Consider the following 11,454-nt stretch of genomic DNA (forward strand, 5'->3'; position numbering starts at 1 on the left):
TAACTTGGATGGTAGATCTTTTCTTCGAGATGTCCTTCAAGCTTCTTTCTTTCTTAAAAGGATGGATGATGCAGCTAAAATTACCTCAAGATCCAAAATTCTAATCTTGAAAGAAAACCTTAAATATAAACAACTTAAACCGGCAGCGGCGCCATTGACACTTCCTCTTTTTGTGTGTGTAGATGTGGTATGGTGTAGATAGATGATGGTCGTTGAACAAAAGAGAAGCGTATCAAAACCTAATTATCCCTCAATAAGTAAAGGATGAGTAGGGTATCGTTCCACTTTTAAGTGTATGTTATGTGAAGAACAGGACCGGAAAGGGGGTTTGAGGGATTAAAAACTAATATAGTAGAGATTGTAGATTCTAATGCTAAACTAAGCTAAACTAACTAAACTATTGAGAATTTATAAGAGAGAGAATTCAAGAGATTAGAATCCACCAATACTTTTAATCTATGACCTTACGCTTCATGGTTGTTCTTACAAGTATACTACAATTAGGTAATCGAAAGCGAGTCCGATGCCCTTTGGATGAAACATCGTTAACAATTTATTCTACTTAAGGTTATTCCTATGTTTATGCTATTAATATCTTCTTTCCTTTTATGTAAGCTCGGGCAGCCATTCAATGTATTACAAAGAGCAACATCAAGGAGTACTTCCTAATAGGGTAGCCATTCAATGAATCACCACTTAAGGCAAACACAAAGAATACTTCCTTAAAGGTGCCCACTCCCCGAGCTACCCCCTTCTAAGGTAACACAAAGAATACTTCCCTAACTCTAAAGAATTACACTACTAGAAGAAAAGTAAAGAACACTAGCATGATATTAATATTGCAAAACATAAACCCTATTCTATACTTCCATCCCCTGGTGTGGGCAATGGAACTAATAACTACAAACATAAAGAACTAACCTGATTGAAGAACACCATGAACCAGAAGAATCATTAAACCTTAAGCACTGGCTTCATCTCCTCCCTTGAAGGAGAAGATTAGCCTTCCATATAGAAGGAAGAACAAGAAGAAGAAGAATTGAAGAACATAAGACTAGAAAGACTAATTTATTAAGACTCAGCTAGTTAAAACCGATCTTTTATTATTAATCTCTCTCTGCCTCAAGTTCTGGAGACAAGAATATAAGCGAATTGGCCAATTACATGAGGCACTTAGGTCCTCTATTTATAGGGGTTACAATGAGCTCTAGAAGCATTCCAAACCGTCATTTATTTCCTAATACAAATAGACTTCTTCCAGAGTCCGACTTCGTCTTCAAAACTGAGAAGGAATTGGCCACAATGTCGATTCATGCGTCTGGACGCATTATTCATGCGTCCCAGACTTAATCAATGCGTCCGGACGCTCGATCTATGCGTCCCAGACTCAATCAATGCGTCTGGATGCTTGATCCATGCGTCCCAGACGCATAAGCCGATTTTCTCTCTTCTGCTCTATCCTTCTATCCTCTTTTGCAGGCTTTGGTCCAAGCAACGAATCCTCTGGCCTTGGGCTTCTAAATAGACTTTAAATATAGGTCCAAGTCGCATCTTTAACAACTCCAATTTTTTGGCCTTCTCCATGATTGTCCACGGGCCTCCCATGTGATCCTTAATGCTCCGAATTGCTTCATTTTACCCCATTTTCTCTAATATTCTACAAAACTCTCTTTTTCACCTGTAGAATCTTAAAACACAACTTATAAACACTATTAGTCCACTAAGATGGCTAAACAAGAGGCATAATCGAGGGTTAAATAGCACTTTTTGAGCACTTATCACAAGCCCAAATGAAATCAGGAAATTCTGATCTTGTCCTCAGTGCCTTGCCAACTTCAATTGCCGATCCGCACTTCGTTACTCATCCGATCTGACCCATGAGGTACCAAAACGATCATCATAAAAAATGCAACATAACGGTATAGGATACACTCACATCCAATAGTGGATGAAAAATAGATGATAGAAAGAACTATACATGAATTGTAGGGAAATATGTACAGATATCAGAAAGGAAATTTTAATTAATTTTTTTGGGTTTTGAATAAGTTTGACAGAAATTTTAAAAAGGTGGGTCGTTTTAAGTCAGATCCCCAAGACTTGAAAGTTTTTGAAAACTTGAGTCAATCTTAACCAGATGGCTGGATTACTCTCTTAGACCGTGCATAATGCATTGGAGGGTAACACATGTAAACTTTATAAACCGAATTGTTATGAGGTTGAAGACCGGGGTAAGTTGGTGTTTGACAGTTCAAGCACCAACCTTCTCTCTTAGCTCGTTTCTTACGTGCGTATAAACTCTTACATAAACTAGGAATGATTTTCGATATATGTGTCCATATCTTAAGCTGCAGTTCTCTAGAAAGTGCTTGCACACGATCATTGAAACTGATCCATTCTTACTAGGTGGAGGGTTTTTGTTTGCTACAGAAAACATTTTTGAATTTTTTTTTCAGAAATGAGAGAGATTTAGAAGGGGAAAAGATTTAAACGAGAGGGGAAATATTTTTAAGAAAGGAAAATTTTGAAATTTTGAAATTTTTTGAGTCTTTTAACGTCAGATTCTCAAGACAAAATAGAAAAGTGGAGGCAAAAGATAGAATTAAACAGAGAATAGTATCACTTTGGGTTACTTTATTTGTTTAATTCTCGTTTGGAGACGCATCGTTTTTTTTTTAGTTGGTTTTCCCATTTAAAATGTATCTCTATCCATATAGTGATTTTTTCCAAGAAAATAAAATTATATGTTAATCCGATATCATTTTGGTTACTTGGCGTATAATTTTTATTTTATATCCTCTGGTATTGAAAACTATCGAGAGATGTTTTAAGAAACTCGTACTCAAAAGTTGTGATTCTAGATGTTACTATTTGAAAACGAATCATGACAGATAATCTTAGACAACTTTCATGTCAGCTCTATGGCGAATCCAATCTAGACAGACAGAGCTTCAGCTACGCGAGTTGGGGGATTTACTGTGCAAGACATGGAATGTCCTGACCCGGTGAATAGCTCGGTGATATAGGCGACCCTTAGTAAGCAAAGCTGATCTCAAACTGCCCCTAGATTGTGTTGTTCTAGGGGTTGGTCTGTGTAAAATCCATTGCCCGTTTTGAAAAACCACTTAACTATTGATGTATCGAGAATCTATCATTAACAACGCAAAGAAAACAAACATTTTTGAAAAAGAAGTGTAAAATAAAGAAAAGAAAAATTGTATACTCGCTCCACAGGTTCACACATACTCCAACTACGAGTAAAAAGTGTTTTACGAAGAATATGTGAGATATACTATGGACTAAGGCTCTGTCACTTACAACCACACCGCCCAAGTGGAGATGTCTGGTTACCTTATTGATGTATCCCCTTAAAGCAAAAGATGGAATGGAATGGGAAAGGAATACATCAGAAAAGAGGATTCAATCCTCATAGATGGGATGATTAAGAAAGAGTTTTTAACGCTCCATCTTTGTTCACGTCACTTGTTCAGCTTACACGACTTCGTCGACGTGCTCTTCTGTGTGAGTAAGCTTTATACTCGCTATAAACTAATAATCTAAATAGTTGTGGATCAACCCATAAAAACATATAAAAACATACAACCCCGGCCCAAACAAAATGAGATGATGCATACTACACCATTTGGGTGATTTACTAACGCACACAATTTTGGCTTCGTAACGCTTTGTAAGCGTTAGTTACTTGCTAACGGTATCTAAACGTAAGGAATAATCCTTTTTCCGTTTGTAAATATAAAAAAACTAATTGAATTATTTTCTCACGGTATCATAACACTTTCGATTCTTTGTTGGAAACAAATAAAACAAATACTAAAAAGAAAGGAACCACATATAAAACTTAAATTCATCGATCTCAAACTCACGTCGGTTTTGAGGAGAGGATAGCTCTCAAATCATCAACTCTTCAGTCTTCGACAAAAGGTTCTTTCTACTTTCTCACCCTTTCTCACCTTCACTATATTCTTGTTCATTTGGTTATGGGAAATGGAGAAATCTCGGGTTCTAGGTATGATCTTCTTTAAATTCTCTCTTCTTTTTCATACTTAGGGGTTGAGAGGATACGTCGGCGAGAGAATTAGTGTTTACAATTAGAATTTTCGATTTTCTCTCTCCAATTTTCAAATTTTAATTTTTGAATTAGGGCTTTGTGATGTTACAGATTTTTTGGTTGAATTGATTTTAATTTTTCTTTCAGATCTCATTTTCATCTCTTAATTGGACAAAACACATACAAAAGTGGTTTGATTATATTTACTTTGTTTGGTGCAATGTTGGTTCTATTTTGATTGATTTTGTTTTTTATTTTTGAATTTGAATGTAATTTATGAATTTGTTATCTTCTTTATAATTATAATCATTTTTCTGCCATTACTTTGTTTACTGTTGTAAGTGGTTGGTTCACTTTGCATGTAATTGTTCTCAGGGTCGATACAATGTAGCTTTCATTTAGAAAGGGTTCACCTACGACTGATCCAACTGCCACGTTCTGAAGATTTGCATGTGTAGGTGTTTCCATTACAATACAAGGCAGCTGTTTGGGATGAAAGCATGTAATCACTGTAAAGAATGGCAAGAAATGCTGAGCCAATAGCGTGCTGCAGAGAACAATGTTGTACAAATTCCTCGTAACTTTCATTACTGGTTTATATGTAAAAAACAGTTCTTATTGTTGTCTGTTGCAGGTGAAAGATGATGACTTAAAAGAATTAATTGGTGGAGGGTTAAGATCAGCGAACGCATCAAAGTCTTTCTCTTGTTTCTTGTTAAGTATAATCCTCATAGAAATGTAAGTCTAACTTTTCTTGTTTATACAACTACTATATCTACCTTTCATTTCATTTGTTGCTTGTAAATATAATGTCATCTTGTACGTATGTTAGCATTTACACTTGTTCTTCACATTCTTTAGTTTAGTGGCTGTAGTACCGCTATAAGCTGGTTTCCAACATATGCATGCATGCACTGTTAGCACATAATGTATGTAATTATCAAATTATGTTGAATTAGTCTTTTGGTCATGGATTTTCATATCCTCTCTCTCTCTCTGGTTATGTCAAGTTGGATCATGGGATAAAAGCCTTGAATAGTTTAGTATGATATATGTCAAATTTCGAATGAACCGAGACTTCTTAGATTGTATCTACGTGAATGATGTTTGTAAGATACAATTAGCTTATCTGATAACTATAGTATGGTTCTATGTTTTTCTCTAGGTATGGCTTTCATTTGGATTATTGTCTCGCTGTGCAGTATTTAAGGTATTTGGAGCTAGCATCGACTTTTATCAAATGTGGATGTTTATTTATTTAATATTATTTTTCCAGTTAATTGTATGTCCGCATCGTGTGTGTACCGTGCTTGATTATTTGGTGTCAATGCATGATTATTTTACTTCATCAGCACAAGTAGCTAGGTGATCACATCCAACAATTAGCTGCTTAAATAATATATATCTTGTTGAACCCACATAAAATATATCAATCAGGAACACCATTGCTTGTTTTATGAATGTGTTTGTTTAAGGGTCTTAATGTTCTTAAAGTGTATAAGTTCTATAAGGTATACCACTAGTTTTTCTAATAGTTGTTTCAATTCCTAGTGGATTATTTTAGTGCGAAGAATCATGTTAGTTGCTTAAGGAACGTGCAGGCCTACACAAAAGGGTACTCGGAGCATGTTGAAATTGATGCTGGGGATATTCTGACCATTCCTAAGGGCACTTAGTTGCAGGTGGGTTTTGTTATCATTCATTGTTAACTACTCAGGTTTGATTGCTCCTCTCCAATTTAATAGCTATTTGATTTTTTTTTCTGTTACTTTTTGTTCCTTTCTTAATTAAATAGGATGATTGATTTTGTTGGCAACTGAGAGCCTAGAGATGTAACACCCCATATTTAAGATTATATTCGGGCTTGGTAGCAATTAAACGGGCTTCGAGACTTGTAGACTTTTGAGTGGGTAGCTTAGTGAATTGAGTTTAGGTCTGTCTCAATAACATTCTAAGATCCATAACCCACTTTAAAGGTTTGAGGTAGAACCAGAGAAACACAACATTGAATGTCAAATTCTCTTCATCCTTATCTCATTCTTTTTGGCCGAAAATCACAACTCACAAATGGAGAAGATGATGGGAACCTCAAATACCCTAAATTAATGGCTGTTTGATTCTACTATATATGGTATATCACCACCCAAGATGAAGAAATGAGGGAGAAATCGGTTTCGGAGCAGATTTGACACCTTTCACCAAAATAGTCATATCTTTCTACATAGTGATTGGTTTTAGATGCCGTTTGGACCGTTGGAAAATAGATTCAAAGAGTTTTCCAGGGATATATGGCTCACAGGGTGGTTTGCAGGGAGACATTACAGTTTTTCAGGTTTTTTTATAGGCAGAAATTTATGACAAAGTGAAGTAGAAACTATGATTGGTGGGAAAGCTTGTATAGGTTGATAATGTGAATTCATTTATGACTTTTGATCAGTTTTGTGGACGTTTCCGTTGCTGTTTTTTAGTATGAATAATTGAGCCAAGTATATCTACAAGCTTTTCTTTCATTTAAATAAACTATGACCAAGTTTAGTTTTGACTTTGTCTACACTGTTACTGTGTGTGTACTTTATTCTGAGATTGGATGCATGAGTAGGTTAATTAGTATGCTGGTATTACTTGTTGAGTTTGGTTATTATTGTTATGTTGAACACCTACGTTTGAATTGAAATTTGTTTTGTTTGTGTTGTTGTGTTTTTGGTCATGTATTCTGACTTGTAGTATCGATGAGTGAGTTATTGCTTGATTTAAGTATGTGTATGACAGTGATGCATTTTCAATATATATGGGGTCGGCTGCCTTGACATCCCCAGTTGACATATTATCTTGACAGCTGATCCTAACCATTCATATATCACTAAATCAACGCTCACATCTCGTTCTCTTTTAGCAAATAAGTAGAGCAGGGTAAAATAGGAACTTTCCTATCTAAATTCAACCAAAACCCAAAATTAATCCCCGACCCAATTAAAACCAGGCGAACTCCTCACTAAGATTAGATTAGATTGAATTCTCATCTCAATTCAAACTCTCCCCTATTGAAGTGCCAACTTTTGTTTTGCTGCTAATTAGATGAAAAGCTCCAATCATTTGGTAATCTCTAATGGGTTTTTTTTTTTTTTTTTTTTTTTTTTTTTTTTTTTATGGTGGAATGATTATTTAAAAAAAATATATATTTCTATCTATCTCAACATCATATTACATGAATGCTTGTAACTGAGATAACTCAAAATGCATATGGTCGGATATCTTGTTCTGTTGAATGGCAATGTAATGTGGTGCACTTTGAAACTTTGACTGCACTAGTAGGATACATAGTTTGAATATTCCTAGAATCCGATGTCATATTGTCCATGACCACGTATGCTCTTGTTAACCAAATATTTCATTAGGATAAAGATGTTAAAATTAACTTGTATGTATACGATAAACTGTCTTGTTTTTATATATATATATCAAGCTTAAATTGACCAGGACCATTGTTTTGTTTATAGTAGCTTCGAGTTTTTCTTTATCGATATATATTTCTGGTGTACTGACTTAGAAATACACACACAAAGTCAGTGTGTGGTTTTTGAACTAATTGAAAAGGCAAAGTTAAGTTCTCGCCTCTCTCTTCATTTTTTAGTTCTATGCGATTTTTTGCATCTCTTCGATTTTGAACTTGTTGCACAAATTGCAGCATCAGTAAGCTTGGCCACACAAGCCACTGCATGCCAAACACAGCCCCAATTCACTATTTGCTTTGTTCTAAAGTTTCAATATTTGTGCAGAAGTGAATAAGAAGAAGACTGAGAGCTCAAAGGTTTTGTTGAAAGGAATGACTTATAATGAACTTGAAGTAAGTCTTGTATGTGTCTTTTTGTTGATTTTTAGGTTGTGTTGAAAGCGGGTTTTTTGTGTTAAGTGTATAATGTTTTGGTTGAACATAAATGGGTGCAGTCACTTGGTTTTATGCCAGGGTGGGCTATCATGTTGTGGAAGTGGATTTTTGGACACAAATGAGAGCTTGGCAAAGAGGGGTGCTCAAATAATCATCTCTTCATCTTCGAGAAAAGGTTATTTCTCCTTTCTGACCGTCTCTCTTTTCTTCTTCATTTGGTTAGGGGAGGAATCTTGGGGTTCTAGAGTTTGATCTTCTCAGTTTTGTTTTTTAGATTCTCTCCTCTTTTTCATACTTGGGTTTTAGATTAGAATTTTGATTGTCACTCCAATTTTCAGTTTTTGAGTTTGGGTTTTGTGTTGTTGCTGATTTTTTTTGTTGATTTGCTTTAAACTGAAAATTTTCTACCTGATTAACATATGGTTTCAGTAGAGTTTGTCGGGTTTAATTGCTTGAAGTGCCAAGAAAAACTTGAAGTTTGGATTTACAATTTCTGCTTTTAATAATCTAACAAGGCAAGCAGTTGTTCCAATATTTCATTGATCGAGTTTTTAGTATAGAGGTTTAGCATGTATCAATGAACGGTCATTTTCTTTTGCTATGTATCTGCTTGCGATTAATCAATGGTCTTGGAGCATTGAGAACCAATTAATTTTTGACTGATACATAGGTATGCACGACACTAACATGGCTTTTATCTTTCCTTTGAGTTAGATAAAGTGTTTGATTTGAATGTGTTCCTCACAATGCTAGGTTCAGTTTATTCGTAGTACATGAAGGAATATGAGGACTACTGATGCATGAGGGTTACCATGATCTGTTGAATAGAAATATATTATTACTCTTCATAGAAACTAACAACACACATGTTTAGACATGAATCTAGTTGATGTGGGTATGAAATATATAATAAACTCCACCCTTCTTGCATAGCAAATATTCTTACACACTTTCTTTTATGTCCATCATACACTTGATAGACTAATGGGTGTTATTGGTGTGTTGTGATTATTATCATCTCTATTCTCTTTTTGATATAATATGACAGAGCCATTTAATTATATTTGGGTGTTATTGGTGTAGTTGTGAAGATATTATCTCCATTCTCTTTTTGTCTCATTTGTTTTTGTACCAATTGTTGAAGAAGTGTACAATGCAAATTATATCAGGTAGTACCACTAGTTTTTCTAGTAGTTGTGTTTTCTAATGTGATTTATTTGGATGTAATTTGAATACAGATCTATAATTAGTGGGTGTGGTTTAAGGGGAATCATTTGGAAAGGTGCCGGAGAAATGCGATAAGTCATATTTGAAGAAACTTGAAAGCTGCACTTGAAGGCCTCAAGTGTTGTGTACTATTGCAGGAAGGCAAGGTAGTGGTGGCCTCGAGTTTAGCAGTGCACAATCCTTCATTGTAATGTCTATTTCTTTCATAGTGAAAAAAAAATTCAGAATTTGCATATTTGGCGTTTGGTGACAAGTCTTAGTTATGTAAAACTTTTTGGTGATGTTAAATTTTAATAAAAGATTATATGATTGGATGAACTTGGAGGTTCCTTGTTAATGCTTTATACAATTGTAGAACAGTAGAATACCCAAAAGAAGGTGCCATCTTTATCCATGTTTAGGTAGTCCAACCTTTTAGCGTGGTTTTGGGATTTTTTTTTTCCATACAAAACAGTTTTCTAACAGTGAGAAACCATAACTAAGTTTGCATTGGTAACACTTATAAAGGCAGCAAAACCGTTACTAAAGAATAAAAAAAACATTAGGAATTCTATGCATTAGTAAGCACAAAAAACCGTTACTGTGTTTACAAAAGGTTAGTGCAATTAAGGAATGGAAAACCGTTAGGAAATAATTTCTGTAATAGTAAAAACCGTTACAATAAGTAATTATGTAACGGTTCTGAACCGTTACGAATATTAATAACGAATTAGAAACGCCAAAACTGTGACCCAAAAAAACTGTTACAAATATTTTTAGTAACAGTTTTTGACCGTTAGGTATATCCTGTTGTGGTATAGATATATGTAGAGTGTAATATGCATAATGATAATAGAATGTTTGTGTAACCCATCATGGAACTTATGCAATAACCCATCATGTTTGAATTGTCTAAAAATGTGAGAGGTTGATAATATATGTCCTTCATGAAGCTCAATTGATGGGGAATAAGACATACCAGGTTTCTCAACTACTGAAATGATGGACTCTTGTGTTTGTACATTGGGCGAAGTCTCTTTACTGGGAAGATTTAGAAAATTATGAATGATCTCAAAGGCAATTGGCTTAAGTTCGAATTTGAGGTTTCTTTGAAATGGTTAATGGGTGTTGTCCTCAGAAATAGGTGGAATTTTGATGAATAGAGGTTGGATTTCAAGAGGTATTAAATTGGGATGGTGATGGTTGGGTGGTGGTTCTTCACATGATCTTGAGGACTCAGAGAATTCTTCATTTAGTTTTGGCGCTTCCATAAGATTGTGGTTCATATCTGTAATAGTAAGGATGTCACAAATTTGTTCCATCGATAAGTCTTTAACGGCCAAACTAAATTGAAATCCACTTTCCACCATAGATTTAATTTCCTATTTTCCAAACACTTCATTTTCATTGTCCTCTCTGCCTAGATCTTCATACATTTTCTCAATGTCTTTTTCCAAGTGTGTCGAGTCCAGTACATGCTCTTGAGTTTCTTCTGCCGGAGTTTTCTCATTTATGAGTGATGATGCATTAAGGCATGTGAGAGAAACTGTGATTTCAGGCATAAAGTCATCGTCATAAAATCTGGAATTCTTACGATAGTCAGGTGGAGGTTGATGGGCTTTTAACTGGTAATGAGTATCAGGATGGGCTTTAGCAATTGGCTTTGTTATAGTAACACCTTGTTTCTTTTGTTGGATGGGTTCTGGACTGGTGGGAAGAATATTAGTCTCAGATGTGGCATTATTTGAATCGGATTGGAGAAAATATAAGGTAGTTGCTATTTGCTGAGTTAGTATTGTTTTCTTGGCCATTTCCTGGTAAAGTTGGTTTGTGATAGATGGTGGAGTGGGATATGAATTTGATATGGATGGTGATGTGAATGGTAATGGGTTTTGGGTGAAACAGTACTCTGACTGACCTGGTGGATATATGAATGGTGGTTGACTATTTGTGATGGAACTCCATGAATTGTCGACATGATTAGAAAACTCTTGAGTGTATGGGGTACTAGGAAAGTTTGAAAATTGAGGTTCGTAATCGTAAGGATTTCCCGTAGTAGACTCGAATTCGGTATATGACAGATAATGAGATAGCCAGTGATAAGGACTATCGCAAAAAGAACAGGGTTCTGGGTTTGCATTGTAATTCCATGACGGTTGCGATGTATATTGATAAGACATGAATGCTCAATCAATGATAACAATAGAAATTCATTTTTTTGGATTTTTGAAAATATTTGCTTTGGTCTATAATTTACTATTCCCTGTTCAGAGGAACAATTGGACGCGAGACT

The 11,454-nt window shown here is 35.1% G+C and overlaps 1 long non-coding RNA gene across 13 annotated transcripts; it reads left to right on the plus strand.

Annotated features, from left to right (window-relative positions):
• Positions 1 to 3,853: 3,853 nt before the first annotated feature.
• On the plus strand, positions 3,854 to 9,500 carry LOC147487046 (uncharacterized). Of its 13 annotated transcripts, XR_015202664.1 has the most exons (8): positions 3,865 to 4,027; positions 4,514 to 4,630; positions 4,704 to 4,807; positions 5,235 to 5,279; positions 5,671 to 5,751; positions 7,846 to 7,913; positions 8,015 to 8,130; positions 9,194 to 9,500. It is a non-coding gene; the product is annotated as an uncharacterized LOC147487046 (long non-coding RNA). The 13 variants fall into 13 exon arrangements; XR_015202657.1 differs by having other exon boundaries at positions 3,854 to 3,942; positions 4,445 to 4,807; XR_015202654.1 differs by having other exon boundaries at positions 3,865 to 4,630.
• The last annotated feature ends 1,954 nt before the right edge of the window (positions 9,501 to 11,454 follow it).

This window comes from Coptis chinensis, chromosome 7, assembly GCF_015680905.1.
Source record: "Coptis chinensis isolate HL-2020 chromosome 7, ASM1568090v1, whole genome shotgun sequence".
Classification (NCBI taxonomy): domain Eukaryota; kingdom Viridiplantae; phylum Streptophyta; class Magnoliopsida; order Ranunculales; family Ranunculaceae; genus Coptis; species Coptis chinensis.